At 41.7% G+C, this 22,426-nt stretch overlaps 1 protein-coding gene across 6 annotated transcripts in view; it reads left to right on the top strand.

Annotated features, from left to right (window-relative positions):
- The first annotated feature begins 2,063 nt into the window (after window positions 1–2,063).
- Window positions 2,064–22,426, top strand: part of znf217 (zinc finger protein 217) — a 75,655-nt gene continuing 55,292 nt past the window's right edge. Inside the window, exons 1-2 of one of the 6 annotated variants that reach the window (XM_038803112.1) lie at window positions 2,064–2,083; window positions 17,947–18,051. The gene's annotated coding sequence lies outside the window, so the exon portion shown is untranslated. The other 5 variants (XM_038803108.1, XM_038803109.1, XM_038803110.1 and 2 more) reach the window with 5 other exon arrangements.

The following is a 22,426-nucleotide window of genomic DNA, read 5'->3' as shown; positions in this document are numbered from 1 at the left end:
TGTTTTTGAGCTGCACTTTCTATGTAATTGGGACCAAGGAGTCAACCAGAATAATTGTGTTTTTAAAAATAAATTTAGAGTACCCAATTCATTTTTTCCAATTAAGGAGCAATTTAGTGTGGCCAATCCACCTAGCCTGAACATCTTTCGATTATGGGTCGGAAACCCACGTAAACACGGGGAAAATGTGCAAACTCCACATGGACAGTGACCCAGAGCCGGGATCGAACCTGGGACATTGGTGCCATGAGGCAGCAGTGCTAACCACTGCAACTCCGTGCTGCCCTGCCCTTCATAATCTTGTACACCTTGATCAGGTCGCCCCTCAGTCTTCTCTACGCAGAGACTATCCAACCTTTCTTCATAACTAAAATGTTCCACCCAGGCAACATCCTGGTGAAATGCCTCTGCACCCTCTCCAGTGCAATCACAGCCTTCCTATAATGTGGCGAATAGAACTGCACAAAGTACTCCAGCTGTGGCGTCACCAATGTTCTATATAACTCCAATATGGTTTGGGGTTGTGAAAAATTGGGAAGATCCTGGGCGGGAGTGTTCACGATCTTAGCTAGGATAGTGGAGGAGGGAATGGACCCGGACCCTTTGCTGGCGATATTTGGGGTTTCAGAGAAGCTGGAGCTCATGGAGAGGAGGAAGGCTGATGTCTTGGCCTTCGCCTCTCTGATTGCATGTCGATGAATTTTGCTGGAGTGGCAGTCGGCATCGCCACCGGGGGGGTAGCAGCATGGTTGGGTGACCTGTATGACTTCCTGCGGTTAGAGAGATAAAGTATGAGGTAAGGGGCTCAGCAGGGGAGTTTGAGAAAAGGTGTTGGATGTTTGTGACCGTGTTCAAGGACCTGTTCGTCGCAGGGGGGTGGGGGATGGGTGATGGGGAGGGGGGGTGAAAAAGGAAAAATATCTGTACAAACTGATTGTTGGGAAGAATGTTTCCCGGGGTGTTTATTTGCTGTAACCTACTTTGATACAAGTTTGAATAAAATGCGTTTAAAAAATAAAAAAAAATAACTCCAATATGACTACATTGCTTTTGTAATCTATGCCATGATTGATAAAGGTAAGTGTACCTTATAGTTATTATGTGGAGATGCCGGTGTTGGACTGGGGTGAGCACAGTAAGAAGTCTTACAACACCAGGTTAAAGTCCAACATGTTTGTTTCAAACACTAGCTTTTGGAGCACTGCTCCTTCCTCAGGTGACAATACAATATAGTTATTGTAACACGTCTCAACAATGCTCTGACCAGCAATCTCTGGTAGGATGGGCAACATTTATTTTTATGTATGGCGAGAGCAGACATACACTTCAAGGAGGAATTATAGAATTCTGTAAAACAATGAAGTAGATGAGTTGAATGGTATCCCATCACCTTTATGTATAAACAAAATACAAAATAGTCTGAAGATGATTTGATCAGTTTGCAGCTTAATCATTTGCATATGTGTTAGTGGAATAATGTTCACATTACTCTATGAATTATTATAACATAAGTGCATGTTGAACATGAGCTGTTATGCTGTACACCTTTCCAATTGCTTTGGCAATAATTTCCATATATCTGCTAGGTATCACCGGTGCTGTCGTGGTTCATAGGTTTTTCATAGGAAGGCCTAGGCAGCTGCACAAGAGTCTTTGATGTAAGCAATTAGGAACAACAAGTATTGCCTATATCTGAAAATAAATGTAGAAAGAGGAAAATTTGGGGATTGAGGAAATGGGTAAGAAAAATTCCAAATCTGCAGAGAGAAGAAGCAATGGAAAGTGAATTCAATTTTAAATCTTTAGTACCTAATGTGGGTACCAAAAGAACACAGGCTAAAAATAAAATCGGTGTTAATGCCCCCACTGCTGATTGGTAAATAGCTGAGCAACCCTGCCTGCCCCTGTGACAAAAAAAGCAAATTACTTGCTGGGTGTTGGAAACTGAAACGGAAACAGAACCAAGCTGGAATGCCTCAGCAGGTCTGACAGCATCTGTGGAGAGAGAAGGGAGCTAACGTTTCGAGGCTGGATGACTCTTCGCCAGAGCTGCCCCTTTGCCTACCACCTGCTTTGGAAGGGGGTGAGTGGAGTGGCGGGGGGGGGGGGCAAAGTTTGGAAACAAGTCCTGGTGAATAGGAAAGAGGAGAACAAAAAAAATGGTTGTGATCTCTCTCGGGTTTGCGGCATTTGCATTCTGGCATGGGGTTGTGTAGGGACAAAGAGGAGGGACCAGTGTGACAGTAGATAGAAAGAGAGGCAGAGAAAGAGAAGGGGGGAAGAGAGAGCTCTCGCGCACGCGCATATGGCATATCGGCGGCGCGCCGGGCGGGAGGGAGCGCGCCCTTGCTCTTCCCCCATTCTTGAGGCGCGGGCACGAGCAGCGAAGGGCACGTGACGCCAAATAAAGGAAAGGGGAGGAGGCAGGCAGGAGTGCAGCGCGAGTGCTGGAGCAGTATCGGGGGATATAAAGTGGCGAGTAGACGGAAGGCTGCACCTAGAGCACAGGCAGCGCCAGGTAGGAGGGTAGCGCAGCGGAGCAAAGTCAATCAATAAATAATCAGAGAGGAATAGAAATAGAGGGAGGGTGAGGAGTGCAAACACTAAAGGAAAGGAAAGGAGAGGAGAGAAGAGGCAGGTCAGTCACTGGAAAGGGAATTGGGCGTGCGTTTGATCTTGGTGTGTGTTGTTGCACTTAACAGAATACGTGGGTTTATTTGAAACTTGTTTCGGCGTCTATTAAAGTGCGGCTTTTCTGTTGCTGCTGTTGTCGTGGTGGCGGAGCCGCTGTTATTGGAAAGCTTTCCCGGTATAAGGAAACGACCCCCTTTCCCCCCCGCAGTTACACTGAATGCAAACACATCAATATAACAAGGGCAAAAAAAAGTCAACGGGAATTTCGGCAACGATGCAAAAAAAATATGATCTTAGGTTTCCATCCCTCCCTCTTTTTGTATTCTACAATAAATATGTGCGTATATCGTGTGTGTGTGTAAAACACATCGAACTTTTACGAATAGAGAGCATGAAACACTGGGTCTGATCCAGCAGCTTGGATTTTGGCGGGGGTGTGTGATTTAAAAAAAAAGTTTTCAAAATACATCTATATATATATATCTGAAAGAAGATAATAAAGGAGCAGAGTTTAAAAGGGGGGGGGGGGGTGTAATAAAGAGGGTCTGGGGAAGGGTTGTTAGTCATGATGAAAGTTCATTGGTCGCTGTCAGTTCCTTTTTGTTTCGTTTGGGTTGCGTTTTGTGTCCCTCAGTGCGCGATGTTTTTCTGAGCGATGCAGATTGTATATGTGGCGATCGATACATCAACCAGGAATGAATAAACTTTTAATAATGGATTTTTTTTTTGGGGGGGGGGGAGAAAATTTAACGGGCATTCCATTTATTAATTACTTCCATATCGTATGGTGATCATTCCTGTAAGTTATTTTTCTTCACTTCCCCCCCCCCCCCCGCCTTCCCCCATTTTGTGGAGGGTAGGGGGGCAATCAAGATATTTACTGCATTAAAATAAATCAGAATAACGTCGAACTTCTTTATGCTGTGAAGCAGTTCTATTGAGAAGATTGTCGCTCTTAACACACTTTTATTCTAATCAGCAACTCCCGGATCACATGGTCTAGGATTGTGTTGACTGTTGGTCGCCTACTTATCTTGTGAAGATCTTTTTTTTTAAAGGAACTTTTAAGGGGCTGACGTTTTTTAAGTATCTGTTGAATAGTATCTAAGTATTCGGTTGAGAATCGAAGGTTATTCAGACTTTTATCTGCTAGAAGCAGGCAGTGACTTGCTGACTAATACCATGACGGTATGGTTGGGGGTTGTGTTAGGAGAAAAGGTATCAAACACAATGACATGACAATAGCTTGAATGCCTTCACGCCATGTTTAGACATGTGTGCTGAAAGTCCCTTTTGAAGTGTACTGTAATTTTTTTTTCAACGTAATGACTGAAAACGTAGAGCTTCTATAGTATTTTCCCCAAAGCAGGGCTCATGAATGTAACTTATTGCAAGACACTTGTTTGTTGCAAAATACTTGCATGTTGCAAAAAAAAAAAGCAGTCTCTCCATATTTCTTTTGTTGATGCATTCTGGTTCTGGAATCCTTTTGTGAGAATAGGAACTGCTTTGAATCTTGTAACTACTGAAAATAACTTTTCATAGAGTTTTATATTCAGTTTGTGATCGAACTTCCTTTTTATATGATGTGTTGAATTACAGTTTGTACTAATTTCTATTCTAGTAATAAATTGGACAAGTGCCTGAATTTTCATAAATAGGAATCATCAATTTTAATAAAAAAACACACCCAGGCACTACTAACAGGTCGTCTTAGAATACCTATTGCCCTAAACCAAGGGACTATTGTGGATTGGACTAATAATTAGTTACTAATTGACTGATTGAAACCAGGGCTGCTGGACAAATGTGCGCAGGCAAGGAATAAAGTACTTGATCAAGCTTACCTGAATTGAGACAGAACATTTCCAGAGAAGTTAGTTTTTTTTGTCTTCATCTCTGCAACCTTGATTGGAACTTCTAGTCTATTTTTTTTAAAAACAAAGGTCAGTGGCAGCTAGCTGGCTCTCCTTCAGGAACTGAATGTTTTTAAAAATGTCTCAAGGTTGACTTTTGTGTACTTTTTGAAATGGGCTTATTTGATGTGTTTAATTTGAAATGTTTGTTTTAGAAATAGTGGGTCTAGATTTCAATACTATACTTGATTGCTGACTATACATATGCAGTACAGATGAAAGACCTATCAAATATTCAGAAAGGTAGACCAATCTCCCAGGCAAAACCGGGATGAGCTCATGGGCCAGATCAAATTATTTGGTGTTTAAAGTTGGGGAAAATAATTCTGACTTTCCAGTGGTTTCATGGACGAACAAAGGTTGTTTGGTGCTGTTAAAAGGACCTTTGGCTGCTTAATGCTTATATAAAGTTTTGCAATATATGAACTTCAGCTTCTGACCTACACCCTTTGTTACATACCATTTTATTCAAGAGAACCATGTCAATTTAAAATTTCATTTGACAAATAATCAAAGAAACTTCACTGAAAAATAACAAATTATTGGATGTGAGCAGCTGTAAGGATTTTAAGTAATCATAATCGTATAGTGATAAAATAATACCAGGAAGTGAAAAACAGTCTTTATCTTGTGGGTTCAGTCATGTGTAACTAAAAACTGGTAAACCCTTTTGTCCGTAAAATGGTATAGCTTTTCAATTTCCTTTTTATTTTAATGACTAACCGTTCTGAATATCCCCTTTTTTTTTTGACGTGTGGAGGAAGTTCTTGGACACTTATTTTCTAATAGCCTAATTTTAAACCAGCCCTATATGCAGGCAACACGATTTTGAGAGCTAGTGTGTTTACTGAACTGTATCAATACTCAACAATAATTCAGGGTAAAGAAACAGTCAATGCCCATCGCAATTTCTTGTCCTGCTACCCCCCTCCCCCCACCACACTAAGTTGTAGACTTTTTTTTTCCAGTATGATTCATTGATCAAGGGAAGTGCTGCATTTGTTTATCATGATGTTGAAACTGATATCCTCCACAGGCAGAATAATGATCACAGCAGCACTATTGTTGCAGAAGCTCTGTAAAAGGTTAACCTGAACCCTGTCTGCCGGACAGCTGAAGTGTTGGGTGTTTTTGGCATTTTAGAATAAAATTCGGTTGGGCACTTTTTTTGTTTTACCATGTTTTGCATCACTCAAAGCTGTGCATGATGTGGTGATGTCCTTATTATTTAATTGTGATATAGAGCAACTGGAGCTGTGAAGAAATGTATAGTAAATATCCAAGTTTTTTTCATATTGGCTTGATTTCCTGCTGAGAAGTAATATTTTATTATTCAAAAGTCAAGGCTTTGCAAATGTTCTGAGTCATAAAGCAGGGTGCATTTTAGTACGGTAAACAAAGTATGCTTCTATAGTGTGGTTTTATGCACATTTTAGTTGGTTTTGTTACTGTAGCCAGTACAGTTTTTTTTTTGTAATGTCTTGTAGCAAATGCCTTGATACAAAAATTATCTTTGTTGTAGGTGAGACTCGCAAAAGAGCGAGGAATGTATCGAATCAATTTCATTGCCTGGTAAAAGTACAGTCCTTTGTATGGAGCTGATGTACTCAAAATATTGCATGCATTCTGGTTGAAGGTTTGGTTTGAAAATGGATACTTTGTCAGACATCTTGCTTTTACCTTCTTAAGTATGTGTGTATGCTTTATACTGAATTTCTGAAATATCCAATTTAGTGGACTATTATTTAGTGGGTTTGCTTTGTACAAGTTGAAGTGGTTACTAGGCTAGATGCTGTTTCCCGCCCTTCCTTTCAGAACTATTTTTTATATACTGGTAGCCTCCTGTATTGTGCCGTTAAACTAAAAGCCACATCTGTCCTTCACATTAGGCATGTCAGACTGCCTGTTGGGCTTGTGGATTGTGACCTTGATGGCTTTGTACACTTATTGAAAATTTAGATAAGTCTTTACTGGTAATAGAATGTATTGATGTTTGCATTACACATGCATTCTATACTGTATCGGATGGTTTGAGTTTAAACAGTTCCTGAAATTAGAGACATAAAATGGTTGTGTTTTAACAGTCCTAGATAATCTTTGTTTTGTAGCAGTGTCTCTTTCTTTGTAGGAAGTTGGTGGCTGGTTGTGATGTGTTATTGCTTTGTGCTAGTTCACCTTGTACTGTGTGTTCCAGTCGACAACACTTTATAAAAAAAAAGTGTCCATTTAGTGTTTTAGCTGCCAGCAGATTGAAACAGCAGCTGATAAATGTAGTGAGAACAATATGTCTGCAGTGTCAAACTCAAAAGGTTTGGTCGATCACACACTTATGCTGGGTAACTGCTGTGCTTTTAGCAGTGTAATTTTGTGAATAACACAATAGGAAATTTATATCACAGACAAGCAGCAGCCCCACCCACCTATTCTGTTTGAGTGAAATGACGGTTGTGCAAACTCCATACAGGTTGAACAAGAAAAGAGCCTATTAAACTAATAGTCTAAAATAACTTGAAATCTCTGTTACATGAAATGAAAAATGTTAAGCCTTGCTATGACGTTGTCCATCTAAGAACTCACTGGGTGGTGGAATCTTCTGGAGTTGAAATGGGAGTGTACCAAAACCTTTCCGGGTTACAAAGTGCAGATAAGTGTTAATTAATGGGTGAGGTTAATTAGTAATTTAGCTGCCATTTTGGGAAGAGGAGAACTGTACATGTCTTCCACTACTTAAAAATGTTAAATAAAATAGTAGATGCTGCTTCCAATAACTTATTTGGTAAAGCCACTGTATAATTGAACCATACAAACCAGGATGGCCCAACCCCAATTCTAGTTGCAATTTTAATTCCTTTTATTTTTCTCTTGGACAGTTTGTGACTGTGCTGAATTAGCTGATCTCAGCCAAGGTGACAGTAAGGCCCTCCAAAGTAAGAGAAAATAAACTCTTGTTTATATTTCTGATGCTATCCAGTGCCCCTTGCTGGAAAGTTTGCATTTGTGGATGTTGGGTGAGGATACGAATTGGACTCAACTGTAATACTTGAACAACTTGTTCCTGAATACCCTGTTCCTGAACACACCCCAACTGGAGTCCATGCCTTCAAGAGGAGAGGGGGATGAAAAATTGGCAAAAAAAGTGGACCAACTGAAGTTTCATTCATGCTTCCTCCTATTCTAAACAACAATGTTCCTAGAAATGGGTTAAAATATTTCCAGTAAAACCTGTTCAAACAAAAACTTGAAATCTAAAACCTTCGTGCTGCAGTTGTTTGTGTGTGGATTTTTAAGTGCAGGTAGTGTGAAGAATAGTGTGTCTGAAAATAAACAGCAAAATGTTGTCCAGCACTGTCACATCTTACTTAGGCACCCAATTCCCTGCCAGTTTTGAAATATATGGGTATCTGTGAAATAGTTTTGGTCTATAACTTCGAACATATAGTGCAGAAGAAGGCCATTCGGCCCATCGAGCCTGCACTGACCCACTTAAACCCTCACTTCCACCCTATTCCCATAACCTAATAAACCATCCTACCTTTTTGGACACAGGGCAATTTAGCATGGCCAATCCACCTAACCTGCACGTCTTTGGACTGTGGGAGGAAACCGGAACACCCGGAGGAAACCCACGCAGACACGGGGAGAACGTTCAGACTCCGCACCACAGTGACCCAGCGGGGAATCAAATCTGGGACTTGGGTGCTACAAAGCCATAGTGCTAGCCACTTGTGCTACTGTGCTATCCTATATTCATTGTTGTAATACGGGTGGGTCGCAAATGTTGGCCTTGCTAGCGATGCCCACATCCCATGAAAGAAGAAATAAACCCACCTAATTAACACCATTGCATTCTGCTCTGCAGTCAGTCTACTGAATTCAGCTACTCTACAATGATACGTTATTGAGCAAGTGGACTCCTACAAGCTTATAGTGCGATTCTTATGACCACTTTGTTTTTTAAAAAAAAGCTAGCTCGATTCTGGGCCACTGTCCGTGTGGAGTTTGCACATTCTCCCTGTGTTTGCGTGGGTTTCGTCCCCACAACCCAAAGATGTGCAGGGTAGGTGGATTGGCAACGCTAAATTGCCCCTTAATTGGAAAAAATGAATTGGGTACTCTAAATTTATTTTTTTTAAAAAGCTAGCCACAGTAAAATTTACCACTTAAAAAAAAAAATAGGTACAGTGAAATTTTGAAGAAGCCTCCCACAAGCTGGCACCTGGGACTTTAATATAATATATGGTCTGCTGAGTAAACTTGTGTTCTGGTAAATCAATAGCTATCTGGAAATGGAATTTATCATACAATATGCAAAAGGAAACGAAGATGCTCTTGGTGCATAATTCTGCATCAAACCTTTTTTTTGTGTATCTTCTGAGTACCCTACTGTTTCTTTTTGTATACATACGAGCAGTAAACCTGCAGATGTGACCAGAGTTGCAGTAAATGTCAGGTGATTTTGTCAAAACAAATAAGCAGTTAAATGCCACCAAATCAGCAAATGCTGTGGTGTTTTTGTACCTTTTTTAGTCTTGCACCATCTCATCCGTTTGCATCACAAGTGAATTAAGACTGGCATTGTAGGTTTAGGTTACTTAAACTTCCCTTGCTGCCTTGATAGCAACTTCCTCCCTTTCATCTTCAGTTTCAGATATTGTCTACTATAACATTTTATTTCCTTAAGTGTATCAGCTTGCTACCTCTGATAGCTTCCTCTTTGCAGCCTCAGTAATATTCAGGAACTACATACAAAAGTCATAATCTCTTTTTCCATCAGTTGCAAACCTTGATGGGGGTGATATATTGATATAAACTATGATGGCTAATGTAATTTTTACTGAGATAAAAGGTTTACTGAAAAAAAATGAAATAAGTAATTGGCATTATTGGTCAACAGTACTGAAACTATTTTCCTGAAACATGCTTTTTAAAAAAATAAAATCTCTGACGAAGAGTTATATGACTCCTATTAACTCTGTTTCTCTCTCCACTAATGCTGCCAGATCTGAGTTTTTCCAGCATTACAGTTTTTATTTGAATTTGGGCAGTCTTAATTTAGTGTTCCTGTTTATTTTTCAAATATGAATTTAGAGTACCCAAAGGGGCATTTGTGTGGCCAGTCCACCTATACGGCACATCTTTCTTTGGATTGTGGGGGTGAGACCCACGCACACATGGGGAGAATGTGCAAACTCAACATGGACAGTGGGCCGGGATTGAACCCAGTCCTTGGCGCCGTGAAGTGCCACTGCACCACCATGCCTGCTAATGTTTTTAGATTTGCAATGAATCAAGTTCTATCTTGATGTCATTGACTTGTTTTTCTGCTATTTTCTCACTCTGGGATGTTCACTTGCTTATTATGCAGATGTGTGTAGATTATTTTGTTTATGGCGGATGTTACAGCCGAACCTGATTTTTATATCCCACCCTCTCTCGACATGTAGTTCCAAAAGGACTTGCTAATCCGTAGTCTGGAATTGTAATGCTGGTTATTTCTTCTCCCTAGCCCAGGGGCACAATGGCTGATTGCAACATTCCTACCACACCAGCTGAGAATCCAGCTAAGATGACACCGTATTGAATGTTGAATCATCTTCTGTTTGACTGAGCTATCAAATATAATCAATTATCTTTTTTTAAAATATAAATCTAGAGTACCCAATTATTTTTTTCCAATTAAGGGGCAATTTAGTGCAGCCAATCCACCTAACCTGCACATCCTTGGGTTGTGAGGGTGAAACCCATGCAGACATGGGGAGAATGTGCAAACTCCACACACAGTAGGCCGGGTTTGAACATGGGCCCTCGGTGCTGTAGGCAGCAGTGCTAACCACTGCACTACCATGCCATCCCAATATAATAATTCCGAATAAAAACATGTTGATGGGCGAATTGTATTCAACACATTGTACCTAATAGGTCAGGCTACCTGTGGCCACCTGTTGTTCATGTTCATTTATCTGGTTTCTATGTGGACATTGCTGGCAAAACCAGCATTTGTTGTCCATCCCTAATAAATTTATACTGACTGTATATTTGTTACACAAATGAATATTAAGCTGTTGTACATACTGCATTCTGGACCTGCTGCAGCAATGATGAAGTGTGCACTGTTGGATTCAAACTATAAATCAGAATCTCCAAAGTAAAGATTTGACTGTCATAGTGTAACCAATGGAAAGGTTTAAAAAAAAAAAGGTTTAGGGCATCCAAAGATGTGCAGGGTTGGTGAATTGGCCATGCTACATTGCCCCTTAATTGGAAAAAATGAATTGGGTACTCTAAGTTTCAAAAAAGAAAATGAATAAAGTTTAGAAATCAACACTTAAAGCAAAGTTACCATGGCCCCAGATGACCATAAGGCTGCTTTCGCCTTTTGAAGGGGAGAGCTGACTGATGGTGATGAGGGGCAAGGTTGAGAAGGTGGGCCTTCATGAACAATCTGATCCAGTACAGGGTTTGAACCCACACTGTTGGCCTCGCTTTGCATCATGAACCAGCTGTCCAGCCAACTAAGCTAAACCGGCCCCCGAAAAATACTGTAACATTTTTAAATACAGAGGCCAAAACAATGCTGGTGTTGCTTCAAGATTAAGCTGCAAGCTTGGTGATTCTTTAAAATTGCATTTCTTTTTCTGTAATTTAGAGTACCCAATTCCATTTTCTTTCCAATTAAGGGTCAATTTAGCATGTTCAATCCACCTAGCCTGCACATCTTTAGGTTGTGGGGGCAAGACCCACGCAAATACAGGGACAATGGGCAAATTCCACACTGACAGTGACCCAGAGCCGGGATCGAACCTGGGACCTCTGCACTGTGAGACTGCAGTGCAACCACTGCGCCACCGTGCTGCCCCTAAAATTGCAAGTTCTTTCAAAAAGTTGACTGGAAGGATATACATCAACTAAGCCAGGTGATTAATGTTACACGGCTGTAATAACTAGTGTTGTCTGAACTGCCTTGGGCACTCTCAATCTCAAAGGTTGCATTAATGACTTGTGTATACTGGTACTGGCCTGGAAATGCCAACCTTCATTTGTTTATGGGCAAGTGATTCTTTTTTATTTTGCTTCTGGTCAGACTTTTAGAGAATTGCCCTTGCATTCGTAGTGTGCTGGTTGTAGGACAACAAACAGCTGGACCTGGTGTAATGCAAGTAAACTATGGTAACTGGAACTAATGTCATGCAAGGAAACTATGTTCAAACTACTTGTGGTCAGAGTGTAATTTATTTTTCCCATTGCCCCGTTGGAACTATTTTGTCTGTCTAACACAGGAGAGTCACTGCTCAGGCTGGATGTGAGCGTTTAGTTGTCCTTGTTAATTGTTAACTATAATGGCGCAAGGGCAGCACGTTGGCACAGTGGTTAGCATTGCTGCCTACGGCGCTGAGGACCCGGGTTCGAATCCCGGCCCTGGGCCACTGTCCGTGTGGAGTTTGCACGTTCTCCCTGTGTCTGCGTGGGTTTCACCCCCACAACCCAAAGATGTGCAGGGTAGGTGGATTGGCCATGCTAAATTGCCCCTTAATTGGAAAAAATAATTTGGTACTCTAAAATTTAAAAAAAAACTATAATGGAGCATGATCCAGTATAACCTGTTAAGCTCTTTTAAAAATAAATTTTTAGAGTACCCAATTGTTTTCAAATTAAGGGGCAATTTTGTGTAGCCAATCCACCTACACTGCACTTCTTTGGATTGTGCGGGCGAAACCCACGTAAACACGGGGAGAATGTGCAAACCCCACAGTGACCGGGATCAAACCTGGGACCTCAGCGCCGTGAGACAGCAGTGCTATCCACTGCGCCACCATGCTGCCATACTTCACTGTTTCATGTGATAATCTTGGGCATCCCACTGCTACTGAGAGTTGGGATTAAACAGATTCCAGTTAATCTGGGGGTTCATTACAAGGCCCGACGAGTGAAACAGAGCTGCTTCACTATTGATGAAATTATGGTTGTAAAACTAATTGTTGGTGATTTTACAAGAAAATGGCTGTTCTTCAGCTTTTTATTATATTGGTGGGATTAAATTATTTCTTGAGGTGTATATTGTTTGTAGCGCTTTCACAACTCCCAGAACTATAACCATTGTGGTTTTTACCTGTTTTTGCGTGGTGCCTTTGGTACAAATTTTCATTTTTTTCTCCAATAATTAGGCCAAAGTGGAAATTTAGCCTTGAAAGAATTTGAATTGAGCAACTTTGAGAGTTATATTTGTGGTGGAATTTTTTTAATTTCAAAACCGTTTAAAGCTGTTTTTGGTTGACTTGTATGAATGTCATGCTGTGGTTTAAATGTGCACATTTCTAAATTACGAAATGTAGTGAAGGTCAGAGTGATGTTGGTGTAGAAACTGAAAAGGAGAATGTGCATTTAAAAGTTTGCCAATCCAATTAGGGAGTGTCTGTGGCCCACAGGTGAATGTGCCCTATGGTGTGACACTAAATACACAAAAGTGATCACTTGAGTTTGATCCCGTACCTTATTGGGCGGAGGGGTGGAAAGAGAGCGAGGAGGAGGAGAGAATTGGGCAGTTTCTCGCTCTTAGCTAGTATGCATGTGAGTACTTGGTTCTGATCCTGTCAACATGCCTGATGGTTTGCTGACACCAGCTGTGAATATTTGCTGCATTCACATGAAGTTGTGCTAATAGTTTCCCCTGGGGCTCTGGGTGGGAGTAATATTTGACATGTGAAAGTAAGGTCTACCTCTACAAAGTTGTGTGAAACTTTTAAAAAAGTTGGCTCCTCTGGTACATGCCAGGCATGATTGGAGTTGAGCGCCAGTTGGATTTTTTGATCATCTTGGAGAATATTGAAAAAGTAACCAGTATAATGAGAGAAATAAATTGTATATTCCCTCAATATCTTCACTCTCTCCTGGAGGCGTTGATCAAAATTGCAGTTCCACAGGTGCTAGTCATAACTCTCCATGATACCCTGTTTAAACGACTGTAGGAGGGATAGATTACAACTGAGCGCCTAATCCATGCAATCATGAGATACCCAGCTAAAATCCTTTTCTGCCGCCTTTCTTCTTCCTCCACCCCCCCACCCGTTCCCCAAATCTAAACCCCACACCGAGGAAAAAAAATACCTCTACTGTAATATTTTAACGTTTTTCATTTTTACAAATAATGCAACAATGGCACAAATGCATCTGTGAATACAGAGTAGAACACCAATACTGTTGGTTCAAGCTTAATCATTAACCCTAGTACTTCCGTTTACACCGATCAACTATGGGAATGGGGGAGAAGAGGTTAAAGCCACAAAAGCATAGTAGTGTTTTTAAATATAAATTGGAGTACCCAATTACTTTTCACCCACGATGGGGCAATTTTGAGTGGCTAATTCACCTACCCTGCACATCTTTGGGTTGTGGGGGTGAGACCCATGCAGACACGGGGCAAACGTGCAAACTCCACACAGACAGTAACCCGGGTCCTCAGTGCCATAGGCAGCAGTGCTAAACACTGCCCCACTGTCGCCCCAAAAGCATAGTAAAACGGTGCACACCTTCGCGTGTAGCAATTGCTCATACAGCCAAAGAAAATATTGGATAAGATTTTCGCGCCTCATTTGGGTGTGTGCCAAAACATGGCCCCCCCCCCCCCCCCCCCCCCCCCCCCCCCCCAAAAAGGGCAGTTATACCAGAAGCACCGGTAACACATGTCTTTCTCTCGGATGTGAGATCTGCCTGTACCTTTGCAGAGGTCAGTTAATAATTCTTTAACCCCAAAGCACAAATTCATGAAGACCTTCATTCTAAGGGGGTATTTTACTTTTAACCACAAGAAGCAACAACTCCTCAAAATCTAATGCAGAACAGTGATAATTATTTCACATACAGAAGACCAGTGAATATCGATACAATTGAAGCAGATTATCAATTATAGTTGGCATCTCCTTTCATATGGAAAATGAAACGATACAGAGTGGGGGATCTCAGGATAATTGGATAAAACTGTGAGTACATGGCATTATGGTGCACGTCCTCCACAGGGCAACAGAGAAAGCTACACGATCCCTTGTGGCGTAAAAATACAACCAATTGGAACCTAACTCGGCTCCCCAAGACTTCGAAGTAATGAAAGGATACCCCAAGAAAAGGGAACAACAGGGTGCTGCCCCCATGGCTTGGCAGTGGACGCACTCTCTTTTATACAGAACCCAAGGATATTTAGGCTAGCAGCACAACAGACCCACTCTCCAGTCAAATCAGAGGTACCATTCACGCCCTGCCATCACTGGAAAACGTAAAACTACTTTCCATCGTCCAGAAGAAGAATCGTTAAGTGTCTTGGGAAGGGATACAATTCTTCTCCCGCAAGATGAGTTTGTCTCCTGCAAGATGAGGGAAACCCTCTAGAACTGAATATAACAAATCATAACCTGTATCAGCACATCTGCTACCCAGATAAAGCAAGGAAACCGCAGAGAAGAACATGAGGATTAGCCAATAAATATCAAACATAGCCTACCAACGTACACTTTCGCAAAAAGGATACCAGGAACAGATAACATAACCTCATAAGAAACATGATACTGTCACTCTCCCAGGGGAGCCCAAGCCTCAAGAAGTGGGGGCTGTCTGGAAGACCACTTAAGGATGCCCTTCAGTCTAATATCCAACTAAAGACATACTCTTAACAATGCTAAATTAAAGCACACTGACTCTCACTCAGGCCCCATAGGCAACAGGATACTACCTCCACCAGGAAAACCAAATCTCAAGGAGAGTAGTCCAGAAGCCCCCAAAAGGGCGGCACCTTTGGGAAGGGTGACCAATGTACCCTCCACCTGACCCAGAAAAACACAGTACTACCCTTCTCAAGCAAACTAAGTTAGGATGAATGGCACACTAGAATAGGGGCCAAAAGGGTCCTTGTATCACTTTTGAAAAAAATTCAGAGTACCCAATTCCCCCCCCCCCCCCCCCCCCCCCCCCCCCCCCCTCAATTTAGTGTGGCCAATCTACCTAGCACATCTTTGGGTTATGGGAGTGAAACCCGCGCAGACATGGGGAGAATGTGTAAACTCCACACGGACAGTGACCCAGAGCTGGGATTCAAACCCGGGTCCTGAGCGCCACGGTCTCAGTGCTAACCACTGTGCCACATGCCACCCTCGCCTTGCCTCACTCTTGTATGGAGGTGCCACTTAGGTCCTGCTGTTAACAAGATTCCACCCAAAACGTTAACAACAGGATGATATGCCAGCTGTATATTCCATGAGACAAGTAATCAAGTAACTACTGTCATTACCTGCACAATCCAGTAAATATAGAAAGACTAGCTATCCAAGGATTGACTGACCATGGCCCAACATGCATCAGTACATAATTTCCCCTGTACTACACCACCAGAAACAGGTGGGAAAACAACACCAGAAGCACCAAAAATGAGGGGAGGGGAAAGAAGAAGAAGAGTCTTTTCCAGGATACATTTCTCTGTACCTTCATAGAAGGCTCGCAAGGATTTCTTAATCCCAAAATAACACAAGTACAAAGGAAAAACATGATGCCAATAGTTCTAAAGGGTGGTTATTCCTCACCCACAATGAGGAAACCACCTACCCACCACCCTGCTGTGATGCTGCCACAAAAAATAGTTTACCCAAAAAATTTACCCCCTCAGTGTAAAGCAAAGATTACAGCGCATAAAATTGGGTAAATACTGCACAACTCATCATGCATGTCACCAACTCAACAGGCAACAAACGACATTGTGCTCTTGTATCATTCACCCATGTCAAGATGAAAGGCAGTAACACCAAATCAGGGATATGATCACCAAAGGAAACCAAGTTCAGGATTACCTACCAACTGCAGGATAATATAATCATCCACAGAGCTTGAACGGCCAAAGCCATGAGAGCATCATCTAGCAATATTGAGGATCCATCCAGAGTTTCGCCGAAGCCTTTGCACCTCCGTAAAGAAACATAGGCCCTAGCAGATGGCAAGAACTGACTGGTCCGGCTTTTGTCTTCTCGACTAATATAGAGAACGAGACAAGTAAGACCAGTGGTCAGACTTCTCAATCGATCCCGGGCTTCGAATACTAGATACAATGTGCTCCGTTTTGAGGCAAAACGGTCAGCCTTCAAATCTAGATCGGAAAGCATGCTGGCCAGTTCTCACCTTCGTTCATCTGGAAATTCCTACCCAGTTCCTCTCGGGTGACCAGGCACAGGGATATTCCTTCTCCTCCAGATCGGAATCAACCAGAATGTTCGATTATACCATGCAGCAGGATTTCCAAGGACTGGAAAGTGAGCCCCACCGAGGGAACAGCCCTGACCTCTCTTCCTCCAAACTTCTCTTTAGATGTTTCTCTGTTCATCAGTGTGAGCACAGTTTTTTATTTTTTTATTTTAAATTTTGAGTACTCAATTATTGTTCCAAAGGGGCAATTTAGTGTGGCCAATCTACCTATCCTGTACATCTTTGGGTTGTGGGGGTGAAACCCACGCAGACACTGGGAGAATGCGCAAACTCCACATGGACAGTGACCCAGGGCCGGGATTCAAACTTGGGTCCTCAGCGCCGTAGGCAGCAATGCTAACCACTGTGCCACCGTGCTGCCCCTATGTGAGCAGAGACCATTGTGCGCAATTTCACTCAATGGCAGTTATCATCGCGACAGCAACGGCATTGCCAGTGTAGGCCACTAAACCGCCACTGCGAACTGGGCCCCACTCTGACCGCCTCTATTAAACAATGCTTTTCTTGACTTAACTCTGCTCCCCATTGCCAAATTGTAACCAGGATCGTCCAGTAACACTGCACAGTTTATACACATCAGAATATGGGTTGTGCATCAGGATTTTAAAAAAAAAAGGATTAAAAGAGAAGTAGCGCCAGACACAAACACAGCTGCTCTTGTGCTTGCATCACGTGACCCCTCCCTCTTTAATAAAAAAAATTAATCAGCTATCTCTATTGAGAATTGAATTTGGTTCATGTAGCTCAGTAATGTGTGATATGTGCATTTTATTTATGGTCATCAGGACCATAATATAGAAGGTGTGTATTTAGAGCATATTAATATTAATATTGTATTTTAATTAAGTGTATGCTTGAGGATTTATAAAGTGCTCTCCTTGCTGGTGAGTTACAGATAACCAAGTGGATAAGTGATTTTTGTTTAAAATTTATTCGTTGTTTACTGATTTCCTGTTTGTACATTTTTGACCTTGAATAAAATGGAATAGCATTATGTTGCAATGTGTAATCAGTGCAATGATTCATGCGTATATCATGAATGCAAACATTGTGCTAAAACTAGGTGATAGCACACTTGTAGATGTACTTTCTCATTGCAGTGTATTGCATCCGGGTGTGGCACATAACATGTCTAACCAGTCCTGTGTTTTTAATTTATAAGGTAATTGATGCCTGTTTAGGAAACATCATGGGCTCACAGCGCAGCTGAAGTTATCCTCATGCCTGAATGCTGACAGAAATTGAATAAAGTCCAGAATTTAACTCGGTGAGTCTGATTTTATACAAGGTTGAAAAAGTAATTCTCGTTTTCTCTCCTGCGGTTGATTTAAAAAAAAAATATTCCATCAAGTCGAGCCTAGTCTGTATATCTGCATTCATGCCACCCTTGGTTTTATTTGCAAGGAAGTGCGCTTGAGGTACAGGAAGGAAGACCTTTTACTTCCTCCTTTCTCCTATTATCCACATCCCAAATAATTTGCAGGCGTACAGACGTGCAACGGTTACACCTGACTCTCTCTCTCTCTCTCTCTCTCTCTCTCGCTTTGACTTTGGTTAAGGTGTTGATATTGCAAGACGAGACACCACTGTTGGCAAGCTATGGAAGATAAAACTATCATTCTTTGGTAATTGATTTAGGAATTGATTGATTTCTGTCAGCAGTTGTCCTTGCTGAGGTTCTCCAACATGGTACTGCATATGTTTCTGGCTTCTTTCCATAGCATGCCAACTTCTGGATGTTGCTGGAGCCGGTGATGCATGAGTGAGGGGGGTTCTGGGGGTTGCATCAGGGTTACCCAACTTTCTGGCTTCTTTCCATTGCGTGCCAGTTTCTGGATGTTGATGAAGCCAGTGATGCATGAGTGAGGGGGGTTCTGGGGTTTCCCCAGGGTTACCCACACAATGTGATACAAAGTTTGAGCCTTTGACAGCTGAAGAGTCAGCAGGAAAAATAGATATGATGTTTAGAGATTTCTAATATGTTAAGATTTCTGATATACTGTTACATGGTGTACCAGCAGGTGTGACTTTTTGGTGTACTTCAAAACTGGAATATCAGAAGTTTGAAGCCTGAAGTATGCAGCGTAAATTTATGAAGATATAGCTATTCTTATAACTTTTTGCTTTTGATTCCTTTTGGTTGGTCAGTGGGAGTTCTTATTGGCTTTTCCCTTTAAGACAGAACAATATGCAATTGTGTCCATGTATAGAAACTAATTGTTATCTTGAACCTTTGTACCTGAAAATTTGGGTGGCGTATCTGAGATAAGTGTTGCTGACTGGTCCCTAGTACACATTTCAAATTTAAAAAATAAATTTGGAGTACCAATTATTACACTCCCAATTTAGTGTGGCCAATCCACCTACCTTGCACATCTTTCTGGGGTTGTGGGGGTGGGACCCATGCAGACACCAGGAGAATGTGCAAACTCCACACTGACTGACCCGGGGCTGGTATCAAACCCTAAGCTGGTACTTTTTGATTGAGTTACTTGATTTATAGTAGGAGTTCTCCAATAAAAATTAGGCTAGCATTTATTTTGCTGTTTTAGTGAGTGGGTGGCATAGTCCATTTGTAGGTTTCTTCAGAAGGCAATTCTAACTGTCTTGCTAGGCCACTTTGGCACAAAGTTGCATTTCAGCCATGTTGGTGTGGGACGGGAGTCACATAGACTTATTTCTCTCTCCCTCTGGCCTAGTGGTTAGCACAACCGCCTCACGGCGCTGAGGTCCCAGGTTCGATCCCGGCTCTGGGTCACTGTCCGTGTGGAGTTTGCACGTTCTCCCCGTGTCTGCGTGGGTTTCGCCCCCACAACCCAAAAATGTGCAGAGTAGGTGGATTGGCCATGCTAAATTGCTCCTTAATTGGAAAAAATAATTGGGTAATCTAAATTTAAAAAAAAAAAAAATTTCTCTCTCCCTCTCTCTCTTCCCCCTGCCATGTAGACCAATGGCTTCGGGGCCACTTTATTGATCTGGTTTATTTCTCATTTTTAATTAAATTTCTCACTTCATTGTGAAATTTAAACTCGAGGCTTCACTTGAGAAACCTGTTTCCGCAACAATGCAGCAGTTGAAAACAAATTTAAGCACTTCTGTAGCCCACCTTTTCAGAAGTTGGATAGTAATTAAATATGTGCACACGCTGTTTTTTGAGTTTATGGCTTTTGTGCTTCATATTGATTTACACTCTATCCTGCCTTTACTTGCCAATGCCTTTATACAGTATATTTGTGTTGAAATTAATAAAAGTTTGTTCCCTGATGGTTCCTGTTGAGTGCATTGTCTGTTGTGTACGAAGTTTGTTAATCTTAGTTGGGCTCCATTGTAAAACTCAGTTTGGTGGCTGCATGAGAGAGAGAGAGACTGGGAAATGCTTCCACACATGATTTGTTAGCTAGTGATTGCTTTTGCATTTGTCTGTGGTGAATGTAGGATTGAATTAGGCTGTTATGTTTTAGAAGCTAAGTAACCTATTAATAATCACTGTCAGGGTGGAAACTCCTACTTTTCTTACCAGAACACACAGGTTAGTAGTAGTCCCTTATTGCCATCTCATTTAGTCATTTGGAAAAACTAGCTCCGCTATCAGGTGAGTAAACAATTTTTATAGCAAGTGGTGGTGGTAAAGGCAGTCAAATTTTAAAAACTACAGCTTCCTTTTTTTCTTAAACCTAAATTTTAATGTTTTTTATTTCGTGTAGTAAATTCTTGATAATTTGAAGACACTCGTTGATCCAATGATTTAGTTGGAAAAAGAATTTGATATTTATTCAAATTATTTATAAAAAAAGATAGACTTAGTGGAAAACTGTTCTTTAATCTTGTGCCTTGAATCCTTCAGAATGTAGTCATATTGAGTCTGGTTATTATGCTGTGCATTGGCACTTTTTAGATATCTCTAGACGGCTATCATTTTCTTTTAAACTAGCGAACAAAGGAGTTTAAAGGCTGCTGCATTGAGTTTGTAGAATAAGATTACATGGTACAACTTTATACGCTTTTGAATCTATGGTTCAAATTTAATTGAGTTTTCAGTGAGAAAGTTTAATATCACAGCTTGGTTATAACAACTCTATTTCACTGGTAGATGTACTAGTTAAATGCCCTGTTTTCTGCAGCTTACTTAGTAATGTTTCAGGCTTCATGACCTAATTTTCGGATTGCTATTTAACCCCCCACGGTTTGCATGTTTCTACCCCACAAAACTGGCCTGGATTTGAGAGGGTTTCCTTTGAAACAGCGGAGCTATTTTTGAGCTCCTGACCTACCTACCGCCACTTGGTCTTCCATTTTTTTAATGGGAGGAGCCCTATTTGCGCTGCCTGAGTTTTCAAACACGAGCCATGTGTACAGTGAACCATTACTGCATATGTAGGCGCATCCTTCTTGGTGCTCCTCTAACATGTAAAGTACATGCAGCATGCTGACTTTGTATTGTGTGCTGCCCCTTTTTTAAACTGATTGTAGATGAAGGAGCGGCATTGTTTGTTTGCAGTTCAGTCCAGAGTTCATTTGGCAAGAAGTGTTCAGTCTTGTTATGCAGGTAGGTGCAATGGAGCTCGGTCAGCCAGCCAGAGGCTTTTGAGTGGAATAAGGTCTGTTACCGTTATTAGTTTCTTAATTGTCCAAAAATATTTGTATTCTTGTAATAGGTAAGCAGTAGCATGTCTTTGTAGTCATATTGTACACTTCTCTCTCTCTCGGCCCATGTTTAAAGTCCTGTGGCATGTTAGATGACCATTTAACAAAAAAACTAGTTGGCATGTTTACAACCCAAGTTAATTGGATATATGATTATCCTCACTGCACCAATTTAGCAGTGACAGCTGTAAGTACACTGGAAAATCTTTTGCTTAATACTTGTTATTTATGTGAGCTAACTTGTTCAATGTTATAATTCTAGTCGCACTGATATGTATTTTTTTTAAACTATAATTTTTCAAAAAGATAGTTAAGAGCTAACTATTTAAGATACTTCATTGTACATTGTACTAAGTTCCCTTTTAATTTTACTAGTATCCGCAGAAGTAGCCACCGTTTCCAGCTGCCACAACAATTCCATTTGTGGTACATAAAGGGCACGATTTAACCAGCATGTTGCACTGCAGTTAAATAGTGGGAGAGGGGCATCATGGTGGCGCAGTGGTTAGCACTGCTGCCTCATGGCGCCGAGGTCCCAGGTTCGATCCCGGCTCTGGGTCACTGTCTGTGTGGAGTTTGCACATTCTCCCCATGTTTGTGTGGGTTTTGCCCCCACAACCCAAAAGATGTGCAGGCTAGGTGGATTGGCCACGCTAAATTGCCCCCTAATTGTGCCTCGGATCCAGCTGACCCCTGACTGCTGACTGTCTTGGGTGTTCCTGCCTCCAGCTGATGTGCATCAGCATCTGTGTGCTGCTCATCCGATTGTGCCCCAGAACGCTGTCCACTAATGTCTCCCACCAAGGTGTGTGTGTCTATGCTGATGGAAGGTGACGGTGATAGCTGTGACTCCTCAATGGTAGTGTTCTGAGCTCTCCTCCCAGGTGGTCTCTTTGGTGGTGGGGGGGGGGGGGCATCCTGGGTTGTGTCGGGCATCCTGGGTTGTGTCTCTTTCTCTCCTCCTCCACACCATCAGTTGGATATCCTGCGAGAGAAGG

This window comes from Scyliorhinus canicula, chromosome 7, assembly GCF_902713615.1.
Source record: "Scyliorhinus canicula chromosome 7, sScyCan1.1, whole genome shotgun sequence".
Lineage (NCBI taxonomy): Eukaryota > Metazoa > Chordata > Chondrichthyes > Carcharhiniformes > Scyliorhinidae > Scyliorhinus > Scyliorhinus canicula.
The sequence above is the reverse complement of the archived record's forward strand: the minus strand, read 5'-3'. Positions and strand labels throughout refer to the sequence as shown.